This window comes from Furipterus horrens, unplaced genomic scaffold (genome assembly GCF_987537825.1).
Source record: "Furipterus horrens unplaced genomic scaffold, mFurHor1.1.pri manual_scaffold_3, whole genome shotgun sequence".
Lineage (NCBI taxonomy): Eukaryota > Metazoa > Chordata > Mammalia > Chiroptera > Furipteridae > Furipterus > Furipterus horrens.
In genome coordinates this window covers 39,333,528-39,346,872 of record NW_028327173.1, presented here as the reverse complement: position 1 = coordinate 39,346,872, position 13,345 = coordinate 39,333,528, and the positions used below count along the sequence as shown (strand labels likewise).

Sequence of the window (13,345 nt, the reverse complement as noted above, 5' to 3'; positions counted from 1 at the left end):
ATTCACTCCCACCTCTCAGAGGAATGAAACGGCAGATGTACATGCACACACAGGGCATGTTGTAGGTGTTCAACAAATTCCAACTTCTTAATCTCTTCCCACCTAGTAACAGAATGCCCACTTATTGCAGAGCAAAATACTGTATGCCATCAAGAATACATTAAAATACTAAGAAAAAGATTAGGAAATTGCTGTTTTTTTCCTTAGACTATTTGAGTGAGGACTAAAGGCTAATGCTTATTTTCCATCATTTAGTGGATTTGAAACACAAAAAGGAATCTGTGGGTCATTAATCTGGCTCAAGGGGTCACCCTGCTCAAGTTCAAACCAGTTGCTCTTCACAGCTCTGCCTTATTCTGGGTTTTCCCTGCACTCTGGGATCTCCTTCCCCCGCCCCATGTCCCCTGTCAACATGACTGATGAATTCAATATCACTCTCTCCCCAGCTGACAGCCCAGAGAGCTGACTCCGAACAGCGGGCCCCCTGGTTGCCTGACTCAGGCCTCCCCAGTCAGAGGCAGGGGCTGCTGTGGACAGGCAGACAGGTTTGGAGAGCTGGTAAGTGAGAACTCCCCTAGTGCCTCCACCAAGAACGGATTTGACGAGGCTGCCATTCACTCTGTCAGGCTGCGTGTGGGATTCATCAGGATCCAGCCCATCACTCCTTCAACCCCATCGCTGTGCCCTCAAGGATTTTTCTTTGAACTGGGTTGCTCTGAAGGCATTGGTAAATCCACACGTTTGTGATCCATCAATGCCTGACAGCCTGTTATTCCAGAAGCACTTATGCCCGGAACCAGCAGAGTAGGAAAGGTTTCTCGGTGCCATCACGGGACAGAGATTCACTGGTTTATTGATTCATCCCACAAATATTTACTCAACCTGCTGGTTAACTACTGAGACGAACCAAGGAGGAGGACTGCTGGTGGGCCTCCCTATAAAGAAATATCACTTAGTGAAATGGAATCCAGAAATTCAGACTGGAGGACTGTGAATATTGAATTGTTGTTGAACATACGATCTGAGTCAGGCATTTTACATTTATCACCTACTTGACTCTGTGATGTCCCTGTATATTGTACTACCTTCATTTTATAGATGTGGAAACTGAGGTACCTAGAGGCTCAGTGACTTATTCAAGTTCCATGCATAGAATGTGTCAGAAATGGGATCCAAACCAATCAGGTTCCAAATACCCATAATCTTAATCATTTTTCTTGCATTGCCTCTTCCCACACTCTTTTTTATTTTTTAGTTGTTGGTAGGACAAAAGCAAAATGGAGCTGTTTATGGCAGCACTTTGAAAAAATATAAAGCTTTCTGCTGTAAGAGAATAATACTGCATTGGGTGTAACTTTCAGTGGCTAATAGAGCATTTGGTTGACTGACCTCTCCACCAAGTTCAAGAGGCCTCTCAGGTTTCAGTCATCAAGGCTGCCTAAGAGCCCTGGGATTCTGAACTATTTCCTTGTGTGTTTCTCCTGGACCAAGGCTCCTGAGTGTGGCCTTAACCTGGTGGTACTCTGCCGCCCACAGAGAGATGAGGTTGGCCCGGCACTGCCCTGGGGTTTTCATCCAAATAACTGCTGGAATAGGCTACATTCAACCTGGTGAATGTTTATTTCTTATCTCTATTTGAAGTAAGCTTGTTTTCCAAAGGCTCCCCACTAAAATAGGAAGTAGAGAGAGGGCCTTTCTGTGTTCAGCGAGGTTTCTCTTGCTTTTCTTAGCTATTTGCTATAAAGGTTGAGTTGTTCAGACCCAGGAGACATTGAGACAGGGCATTAAGACACAGCATTCAATAACTAAGTGCACTGAGCTAGGGGTCTGTATTCAGTGATTCACTCACTGTATAACTTTAGGCAAATTGCTTAACTCCTTTTTGTTCCCATTTCTCCCTTTATAAATTGGGGGTAATAATAGTTTTTCATCTTATGTAATTATTGTGCAAGATAAATGGGATTATAATGTCATTTATTGATTCTTTCATTCATTCTGTCACTGTAAGAAACTTGATATATAGTGATGAATAAAACAGTCATGAGCTATGCTTATAGTCTGTTTTATTACATATCAACCAAAATTCCATGTTCTTTATACAAATTACTCAAATTAGCCTTCACATCAGGCATTAATATTCCTGTTTTGCAGATGAGGAAACTGAGAATAGAGAGATGAAATTTCAAGCCCAAGTCCCCATAGCTCACAAGTGGGTTTGGACCCATGTGGCTCTGCTTCAGAATTTGCTCTCACTTGGTAGGCAAGGAATCTCCACTGACAGAAAACCATACAGACTGTCTTAGCTCATGTATATAGAGTACCAGCTCTGTGCTGGGCACTCCCAGGTGCTTTTACAAAACTTTAATTTTAGCTTTACTATGTAACTTGGGCGAGTTATTTAACCCCTTATCTGTAAAATGGGAATAATAATAGCACTTAATACAGAGCCTGACCAGCAGCAAGTGCTCAGAAAGTGCTTGGTAAATGAATAATCTCCACCCTTCTATGTTAGGTAATTACTTTATTTTATGATTCCTATTTTAGCTTGGGGATTGGGTACCATAAAGAAAGCAAAAGGTATGCCTTGCCTCTAGGAAACAGTAACCTCTGAGCAACAGTAGCCTCTGAACTACTTTAAGCATCATAGGTACTATACCTTCCTCTTATTTTCCTCTCCTTCACCATCCTTCTTCTTCACATACGTCAAGTGTACAATTTGATAAGTGTATGTATGTACCTACGAACCCACCAATCTAAGATAGTGAACATATCTATCACCCCCATGTATTTCCTCATGCCCCTTCAGAATCCTTCCTTCCTCCCCTTATTTGCCACTTCCTCATCCCCACCTCCAGGCGATCACTCATCTGTTTTTTGTTACTTTACATTAGTTTACATTTCTAGTATTTTATATGGACAGAACCACATATTCAGTATTCTTTTAAAATTTAATCCTCACTTTTTTTATTCAGCACAATTATTTTGAGGTTTACCACGCTCTTTCATGTACACCTTATCATTCCTTTTATTGCCAAGTACAAGTTAGTTGTAAATATATATCATAATTCATCCATCATCTGTTGATGAACATTTGCTTTGTTTCCAGTTCTTGGCTATTAGGACTAAAGCTGCCAAGACATTAGTCTTGTTAAATTCCTAGAAGTAAAATGTTGGGTCACGTGGTAAATGTGTGTTTAACTTTTTAAAAAGCTGCCAAACTATTTTCTCAAGTGGTTGACATTTTACATTTGCACCAGCAAAGTAGGAGAGTTCCACTTGCTCCATATCCTCACCAACACTTGGTACATCACTCTTTTATAATTTTAGACATTCTAATAAGTGAAAAAGTATCTTATTGTGATTTTCATTTACATTTTTCTAATGACCAATGATGCTGAGCATCTTTCATGTGTTTATATGCCATCCATATATCTTTTGGGTTAGAGTGTCAAATCTTATGTCTATTTTTTATATTGATTGTTTTCTTATTATTGAGTTTTGAGAATTGTTTACACGTTCTGGATACAAGTCCTTCATCAAATATATAATTTGAAAATAATTTCTCCCACTGTATGGTTTGTCCTTTTGTTCTCTAGATAGTATTTTCCCATATCTTACTGATAATCTGTTTATTGTTTCCAGTCTTTTTTCCCCTGTGTGTCTTATTTTGGACGGTCTTCACGTTAACTACCTTCTGCAATGTTGAAGCTGCCATTAATCCCATCCATTTCACTTCTCATATCAGATATTGTAATTCAGCTTCAGTCTTTCTTACATCTTTCATAACTCTTTTTAATATGTTCAGTCTTTTTCTCTAGCTTCTTAAACACATGGAATACCATTATAACTGCTTTAATGTTCTTTTCTACTAATTTTATCATCTGGTTTAGTGTCAATTGATTGATACTCCTTTTTATAACAGGTTGGTTCTTCCCACTGCCTCAAGTAGTTTTCTCACACGTGTGCACTGCTCAGCACTTAGCTGATTATATAGGGGCCCTGTTCAGATCTCTGAAGTTTGCTCTCCTTGCGAGTCTCTCTTTCTAGAACACTGCCTTAGGAACTCTACCCACTTTGGTCTACTCAGACTCAGCTATGTCTCTGCAAATCAGGGAGCCCACTGGCTTCCACCTGGCTTCTCTATCTTATGCCATGACCTAGAAACTCACTCCAGGCTGTAAACAATTATAAAAGTTATAACTGTTATAAGACTTATAAGGGCAATTGTAAGACTTACCTTGGCTGGGTCCTCAGGGATCACTGTCCTTCATTGTCTAAATGCCCAATGTCTTGAGAACTGTTGTTTTTTTGTGTGTGTGTTTTGTTTTGTTTTGTTTTGTTTTAGTTGTTTCCCGTGGGAGGGCAAATCTGTTACTCCATCTTGGCCAATAGAAGAAAACTTCATAGTTTCTTTAGGTACAGGGAACCCTTAGAGTCCATTATCAAATCTCTCATTGTTATGGGTTAGGAAATGAGGAATGGTGCATATGTTGTCTATAGCAGGTTGATTGAGTTTTAAGGAATATACTGTGCAGTATTTGGTGTTGGGTTAGGAGAATAATGCTGTTAAGGCTAAAGGAGTAGGCAGAAGCTAGATCACAAAAAAATACTAAATGCCATACAAGGAGAAAGGATTATTCTACGGTTGATGAAGAGGAACTGAACAATCATTTTGAGTCAAGGGATGACAAAGTCAGTCTTAATAGCTTAATTAAAATGTGGACATCTTTTTTTTACACAATGAAATTGTATTCACCTCTAATCCTAGAGGTGAGGAGTTGAGTTTATGGAGTTCTAGACTGCATTTAGGTCCTATCTGTGTGTCTTTGGACAAATCAGTTCATCCCTCTGGAGTCTCAGTTTCCACAAATGTAAAATGAGAATCCCAGCACCTGCATCTACATCAACTGATAGTAGTGGGATTAGATGAGATAATATATGTCAATGTTTGAGGACTACATGAAACAATGTACATTTGACAAGATATTATAGGTGCCCAGTACAGAGCCTGACATACAATAAGCCTTTACTAAAGATAAACAATTATCAATTGAGAAAACTGAGGCACAATGAAGCTGTTTTGATTGCAGTAACAGAGAAGTAAGGGGTAGTACTAAGCCTCCAACTCAGCATTTTGATAGCTTTCCATGCCTATAATCCTTGAAAGCAGGATTTAATACAAAAAAAAGGTAATAATGGTTGGTAGAAGCAAATGCCAACAGGGCCACAGAGATGTACATAGAGGTGGTGCAGGAGTATTTGCTTCTCTTGGGCACTCTCTGACCCAGCATTTATAGCCCAACCAGACACGATTTTCTGAGCAATGACTGTTGGAAGCTCTTGGATCCCAGCTACACAGAGGGTTACATTTAACAGGCTAAAATAAAGAATCAGAGCTAAACTGTGGTGTGCAATGGTTTGTGGTCATGTGTTTTAATGTAATATTTTGGGAAAAATTAAACTATAAGAGGTTCTATTGTGAAATGAAGGCTTTTATTTGTGTATGTTCTCCCATGTTGCCAAATCTTTGTACAGGCTGTTCTCATGGACTAAAATGCAGTATATTGTATATTCAATATTCTTTAGATGTCTGATTGTGGAACATGTATTCTTCTTTCAATTCTCAGCTCAAATACGATTAAACCTTCCCTGACCTCCCTAGGCAGATTTTATATTCTTTCTCTTTTGAATCCTTTGCATTTTGCAAATACTGCTATTTTAAAATTGCCTCGTTTTATTTCATCTCTTTATCTGGCTGTGTCTCCCACTAGACTGTGAATTCTGTATCAGCAGAACTATACCACCGTTGTTTATTGTGGTATCCCTGGGACCTAAGACAATGCCTGGAACTATTAGTGCTCAATAAATATTTTTGGATGAATAAATGCATAAATGGACATTGGGAATATAAGGTAAAGTGATATGCATAAGGACCCTTGCTCATAGTAGAACCTCCTTTGTGTTTTCATTTCCCTCCATTGTATTAATGTGAGTTTTACATGAAGTCTTACTTCTCTCGCTCTATTTAACTTCATTTATTGTTGGAGACTGTAGTAGAGGCTTCAGCAAATGCTGGTTGAATAAACAAGGAGGTTTTGAACCTTAGTTACTTCATCTGTTGCGTGAAATGGTTAGATTTAAATATCATAGTCACTCAACCAATATTTCCTGAACCTCTACCCTTTGCCAGGCACTGAGAACACATCAGTCATGGACAGTGTCCTCAAGAAGCCTATGGACTAGTAGACTTAAGACGGGGACTATCATGCAAGGTAGAAAGTAGCTGAGACTGACAGGGAATGGAGGAGACTTAAACCAAGGTTTAAGGAGAATGGGCCAGGTTCTCAGGAGATGGTGCAGCTGCAGTTGTGAGAATTAGATTTAAACATCTTCTCTGCACCTCTCAGCCAGAAGTAGCATTTTTTATAGCTCTTTAAGGAAACCCCTTTTAGAATACCAGTTCTTTTCTCGGAGGATGTGACGATTAATTTTATGCTTCAAGTTGGCCACAGGATGCCCTGACATTTGGTCAAACATTATTGTTGGGTGTGTCTATGAAGGTGTTTCCAAATGAGATGCATATTTTTGAGTTGGTAGACTCAGTAAAGCAGATTGTCCTCCCTAATGTGGGTGGGCCTCATCCAGTCCACTGAATGAAAAGGTTGAGTAGAAGGGAACGCCTCTGCCTAACTGCTGAGCTGGGACATCAGTCTTTGTTTTCAGATACAAACTGAAAAAAGAGCTCTTGGGTTTCGAGCCTGCTGGCTTCTGGATTGGAACTAATGCCATCAGCTCTCCTGGTTCTCAGGTGTTCAGACTTGGATCAGAACCACATCATTGGTTCTCCTGGGTCTGTAGCTTGCTGACTGCAGATCTCAGGACTTCTCCATCTCTGTATCTGCATGAGCCAATTCCTTGTGATCTCTCTCTCTCTCTCTCTCTCTCTCTCTCTCTCTCTCTCTCAGCTGTGTTTTTCTGAAATACCTTGATTAATATAGAGGCTAAGAAGAAAATTCCCCTTGCTGAGTCTGTATATAACAGGAACTGGATGAGGTGCTTTGTATTCATTACATCATTCATTTCACACAACACCTCTCTGGGTGTGGATGTCATTTCCAGCTTACAGATGAAAACACTGAGGCTCAGAGAGGTAAAGCATCATTCCCAAGTTCACACAACTAACAAATGACAAAATCAGGTTGTAATCTCATTTTCTTTAGCTCCATAGCCTATGCTGTTTCTCCTCCATTCAACCACATCCTTCCCTGCATGTTTTATCTCTGTTAGAGAGTGAGTTCTTTGTGGGCAGAAACCAGGTATAATATTTTTCTTCCTCTTGCCCATCTTTGATTCTCATGCTCAGTGCAGTATCTGGCACCGGTGGTGAGAGTGGGACTTGTTGAGCGATCTACCTGAGTCATGGGACTTCTCTGCAGAAAAAGACTTCGGAGACCACTTAGATCAACTCAGCCTTCCCTCTCCCCTTGTTTCTAATTCAATTCATTTTCTAATATATGCTATTGTTAATTATTATATGGCCATACGTTTCCCATGGAAATTCCTGGGTTTCCTAAAAGTTTCCCCGAAAGGCTGCAGAGCACACCTCCTCACAGGACTCTCCCTAATGCCCCTTTTGGCACTTTGACTTGCCTGTGCCACCTGGGCCTGGCGCCAGCTCTGCAGTTGGGCTGGAGCAGGGAGCAGAGGGTGCGAGCTGAAGAGGACAGGGGGACCCTGACAGGCTAACGGGGCTCCTGCTGATTGAACTCTGGCTATAAATAGAAGGAGTACTAAGCTGAATGTCTTTTTAATATACACGTGGTATTCATTTATTTAATGAAGAATTTTCCTGGAAAAGAGAGCTGAGCTATTTTTTTAGTCGAATGTGAAAGAAAAACTCAAAGGAATTATTTGCTATTTGGATGTATGCTTTTAAAATGGGCCACTCTGCAGGGGCAAAATTAAAATCAGTGTGAGCCATGGGCTGGAGGTGGGGGTGAGGCGCTGACTGGAAGGGGCATGAAGGAACTTTTTGGGGTGATGGCAGCATTCTATATCATATTGTGATAATAGCCACATGGCTGTACATGTTTGTCAAAACTCATAAACTATTCACCTAAAAGGAGTAAATTTTACTGTACAGTAGTCCCCTCTCATCCATGGGACATACATTCCAAGACCTTTAGTGGATGCTTGAATCCTATAACTAGTTAAAATGTTTTTTCCTATACATACATACATACCCATGATAAAGTTTAACATATAAATTAAGCGCAGTAAGAAAATAACAATAACTAATAATAAAATAGAAAAATTTTAACTATATTATAATAAAAGTTCTGCAAATATGGTCTCTCTCTGTTAATGTCCTCCACCCACAAATTTAATGCCTTTTTAATTTTAATTAAGCATTTACCACACAGTGTGTCCATAACTTATGCAGTTAGAAGTGTGACAGCAAAACTAGCCTAATGTTATTTCTTCTTCACAATTTTATAGAGAGAAGATTTGTTTTTATTGTAGATCTTAGCAATCTCAACATACAATTTTTTTCCTTTCCTTATGAAATTGAGAACTTTCTTTCACCTTTTCACATAAAAGAAGCATTTTAGAACTTCTCTTTGGTATATCCAAATTGCCAGCATCACTACTCTTGTGCCTTGGGGCCATTATTGACTAAGATAAGGGTTGAACACAAGCACTGTGGTACTGGGACAGTGATCTGAAGACCAGGATGGCTACTAAGTGACAACCGGTTGGATATTCAACGTGGACATGCTGAACAGAGGAATGATTAACGTCCTGGGTGGGATGGCATGCAATTTCCTTATGTTACACTGAACAGCACACCATTTAAAACTTATGAATTGTTTCTTTCTGGAATTTTTCACTTAATATTTTTGAACCAAGGTTGATCATGGCTAACTGAAATGCAGAAAGTGAAACCATGGACTAAGAGGGACTAAGAGGGACTCAACATCTCTGAATTACAAACAACATATCACAGTGTTTCTTTCAAGGGAGAAAGGGAAAGAGTGGGGAATGAATGCTTTCAAATACCTACTTTGGGTGGAGTTCTCTGAAGCTCCTTTTTTTCTTTTCTTTATTTATTTTTAATTTTTATTTATCTTCAATTTGTTTTTATCCTCACTCAAGGACATTTTTCTATTGCTTTTTTAGAGAGAAAGGAAGGGAGAGAGGAAGAGAGAAACATTGATGTGAGGGAGGAACATCGATCTGTTGCTTCCTGTATGTGCTTCAACCAGAGCATTGAACCCACAACTCAGGTATGTGCCCTGACTGAGAAATGAACCCCAACTCTTTGGTTACATGAGGACACTCCAATCAACTGAGCTACACTGGCCAGTGGTATTTCATTTTTTAAATTAAGTTTATTGGGGTAATATTGGTTAATAAAATTACATACGTTTCAAGTATACAATTCTATGGTACATCATCTATATATTGCACTGTGTGTTTACTGTCCAAAATCAGATCTCCTTCCATCACCATATATTTGACCACCTTTACCCTTTCCTGCTCTCCAACCCCTTTTCCCTCTGATAACCATCATACTGTTGTCTGTGTCTATAGATTTTTGTTTGTTTTTCTTGTTTGGTCATGTGTTGCTTTCAGTTTTATATCCCACATGTGAGTAGAATCATATGGATCTTGACTTTTTCTGTCTGACTTATTTCACTTAGGATGATATTCTCAAGAACGATCCATGCTGTTGCAAATGGCAGTGTTTTGTCTTTTTTTTCTGAAACTTCTTTGGGTTATTAACCTTATTTAATACTTGTAAAACCACAATGAATTAAAGATTATTGTCCACGTTTTACAGATTAAACACCTGAGATTGGGAGAGCCCAAGTTAGTTGTCCAAAATCACACATAAGCTCATACTGGGCTTTCCAAGGAGGTTTTAGAATCTCATAGTGACTTCCTTCCATTTATCTGAGTGTTCAGGAAGATGGAGCCCAGTAGTCTTTGGGACTAGAAAGACTGAGTTTTTTTTCTCCTTACATAAAATGCTTCAGACAGCTTCATAATTTCTCTCAAAAATGTTCCTTCATTCTGTATTCTTTGGCTGTTTCTGGCTGCATTCAGGAAAAGGTCTTAATAAGGTGCTAATGGTTTTTAACAGCCTTGTTTACTACCCTTGGACCTCCCTTCTTATCCAGTGTGCTTAAATTTGGGCAGACTTTGAAATCTTTAAGGTGGCAGGGTGTTCTCTGTAGGGCCTGCCATCATTCCTGGAGTGCATTCCCATAGCTGACACCATTAGTCAATCATGATTCTCTGTGACCCCTGATGTGCTCTTGCAATCCTTCATAACATGGTCCTCTGGGCAGTAATTACTAACCCTTTTGAGTTGGTACTCCAAAGTAAAGGCCTATTTTTCATTGTACCTGTGTTGCTAGACTTAATATAGGTGCATTTATTAATTGAGGATGAAATCTTACTCTTTCCTGTCCTTGAACCTGAAACCCTGAGAAAAGTTGGTGTCTGAATCTAGAGGCAAAACTAGAAGGCGTATGACTAGATTTATCAGGGTGATCACTTTATAATTATGTAAATGTCTAATCACTGTGTTGTAGACTGGAAATAATATCACATGGTTTATCAATGGTAATTGATAAATAAAAAATAGTAAAACAAACGTAGAAGAAACATGGATTAGAAAATTGGAATTGGAATTAGATATCAGGTCTGAATCACTTCCCCCTATCTCACCTCCATGTCTCATTTTCTTTATCTGTGAGATGGGGAAGCTTAAGTTAAATGAGTTAGCAAATAGGAAACAAATCTCACTATACCCCAGGCTCTGTGAAGGACTTTTACGTGCATTATCTCATTCAACCCTTACAGCAAAATTATGCATAAGACATTTTTAAATCTGCCTTTTATAGACAATACTTAATTTGTTCAAATCACTCAGTAAAAAGTGAGGTCAAAAATAGAATTCAGATCTGACTCCAAAGCTCATACTGTTAATGACAAGCCATATTGCCTCTTATTCCAAGCATGAGGCAGAAAGTATCTGGGATGTTGCACCCTTTATTGCAAAACTCAGTGGATTGGCAAGGAATTAGACCAGGAATTAGCTCATATATTAGACTGGTACAGGCACTGAAGATTATAAAGAAGTCATCTGTGGCAGAGAAATCTGGGAGTGGTAACAGGTACTAGTACCATTTTGAGGATCCTGCTAGTCTGTATGGTACCTTTGTACAAGTTAGAAAAAAGGCTCACTCTGGGCAGATGAATTAGAAATGTCATTACTTCTAGGAAGACATAGAACAATAGGAGGCAGAGATTAGAACATTTGGATGGAAAAAAAATGGAGCCCCTTCCTGTATGTGGAGGCATTAGTACAGGGTGGAATGTCAGAAGCACTCAGTCTTTAGGCTGGTGTCTGGGTAGTACGCAGGTTATGCAACGGCACTAAGTAGCTGTGTCTTGATAGGAGGAAAGGGCATCTTGAGGGACCTGGAAACAGGTGAAAGTGAAAATCCAGATATAGTTTTGTCAGACTGGTAACATCATTGCTTGAACTAGAATTGCAATCCCTCTTTAAATGATTCTACAAGCCAGGGTGACTGATTACAAGAATCACTTCGGGGACTTGGAAAAAAATGCAGATGTCTATGTTCTTCTGCTAAATAATCCAGCTCGGTGAATCTGAGGTGAGTAATTCTTATGAAAAATTTATAAAATACTGCTTTACTTCACGCTCATCACACTAAAGTATTGCAACTGTCTCTGTTAGCAGCATGGTAACCATCTGGCCTGCTGGACTGTCTCTTCAGGGTAGGGCCATGTCTGCTTCACGTCCACATCCCTAGCACTAAGAGCAAGTTCTGGCACATAAAATGGGGGGAAAAAAAAAGAGTCAATCAACAGAGAAATGATTTATTGATTAAATAACTCATAGTCCATCTAAGAATTCTGGCTTACTCATGTTATTACCCCCTCTGCCAAGTTAGCTGCAACTACATGTATTCCTTCCCTGCTTCCTCCTTTTTCCTATTTTTCTAATCACCATCTGTTCCTCACCCTAGCCCCAATAGGACAGGACCCACCATTGTGGGAGATCCTATCACAATGATCTGAGTTTAATTCTCAACCTCACTCTTTACTGTGTGACTTGAAAAAATTAAGTACTGCCTATAAAATGTATATTTAAAAGTTTCTTACATATATGTATCTTTGTTGTAAGGCTTGAACAAAATAATGCGTGTTTTTCCTGATACCCACACCTATGTTTGGGTCTGGGCTCTGCATCTAACACATTATCTGTGACTGTTCCTCTTTAGGCCTCATTTACGCCCTGTAAAATGGAATAGTTTGACAATATAATTTCTGAAGTTTCTTCGAACTCTGACATGCTAGAATTCTCTTATTGGAATCTAGAATTTCTGGTAACTTCTGTAAGATGAGATGGCCTTACGTACTGGCGTCACAGAGCCTGCTGGTTGGAACCGGGAGGCTGCGCAGCTGCAGTGTGGGATTTTCCGGAGTTTGCTTTGCTGGTAGGAGGCTTTCTTTAATAGACATGTCCCAGCAGGCTGTGGCCATGCCCATGGGCAACTCAAGAAATACTGGCTGCCTGATGGTTGTGTTGGACGAGGAATGTGCGAGGAGCCCTGGAAAACTCAGTTCAAAGGCGGAGTGTGCTGAGGTTTCCAAAGGCACTTATCCTCTGAGGCTTTGAATGCAAGCTCTATCGGAAAAACACAAGTGTCTGATTCCAAGGGAATAGTTTCAAGTAATAATAATAAAAAGGGGCTTTGAAGGCTTCTTGGAAATCAGCTTCTATAGAATAGTGTTTGAGAAATTGGGTGCAACTCAAGCAGAAACATGGATTGAACTTCTCCCTTTGCAGACTCATTCTTTTAAAATATTTTATTTATAAATATGAAAATAATTTGTGCATATGGTTAAAGAATCCAAACATTACAAAAAAGTACAAAATACAAAACCAAAATCTCCCTTCCTTTTTCTCTTCTCATTTCTAGTTCCACAAGGTCACAATTTCTTTCTTTCTTGCATGTGATTATTATGTAAGTTTACAGAAATTGAAAACAATATTGTGATCAAATATGCATAACAAAGTTTACCATCTTAATCATTTCCAAGTGTACAGTTTGGTGCCATTAAGTGCACTCACATTGTTGTGCAACCATCACCACCATTTGTCTCCAGAACTTTTCCATCATCCCAAAGTGAGACTTTGTGCCCATTGAACATTAACTCTCCATCTTCCCACCTCCTTCCTCCCCAGCCTCTAATAATTACCCTGCTACTTTTTCTGTCTGTCAGTTTGCCTACTCTAGGTACC

General features: G+C 39.4%; 1 long non-coding RNA gene across 1 annotated transcript in view; it reads left to right on the top strand.

Moving 5' to 3' along the window:
• The first annotated feature begins 452 nt into the window (after positions 1 to 452).
• LOC150014969 (uncharacterized) overlaps positions 453 to 13,345 on the top strand; it is a 76,319-nt gene continuing 63,426 nt past the window's right edge. The window contains exons 1-3 of the long non-coding RNA XR_016509953.1: positions 453 to 558; positions 5,772 to 5,912; positions 9,183 to 9,287. This is a non-coding gene — a long non-coding RNA (uncharacterized LOC150014969). The remainder of the gene's footprint in view (positions 559 to 5,771; positions 5,913 to 9,182; positions 9,288 to 13,345) is intronic.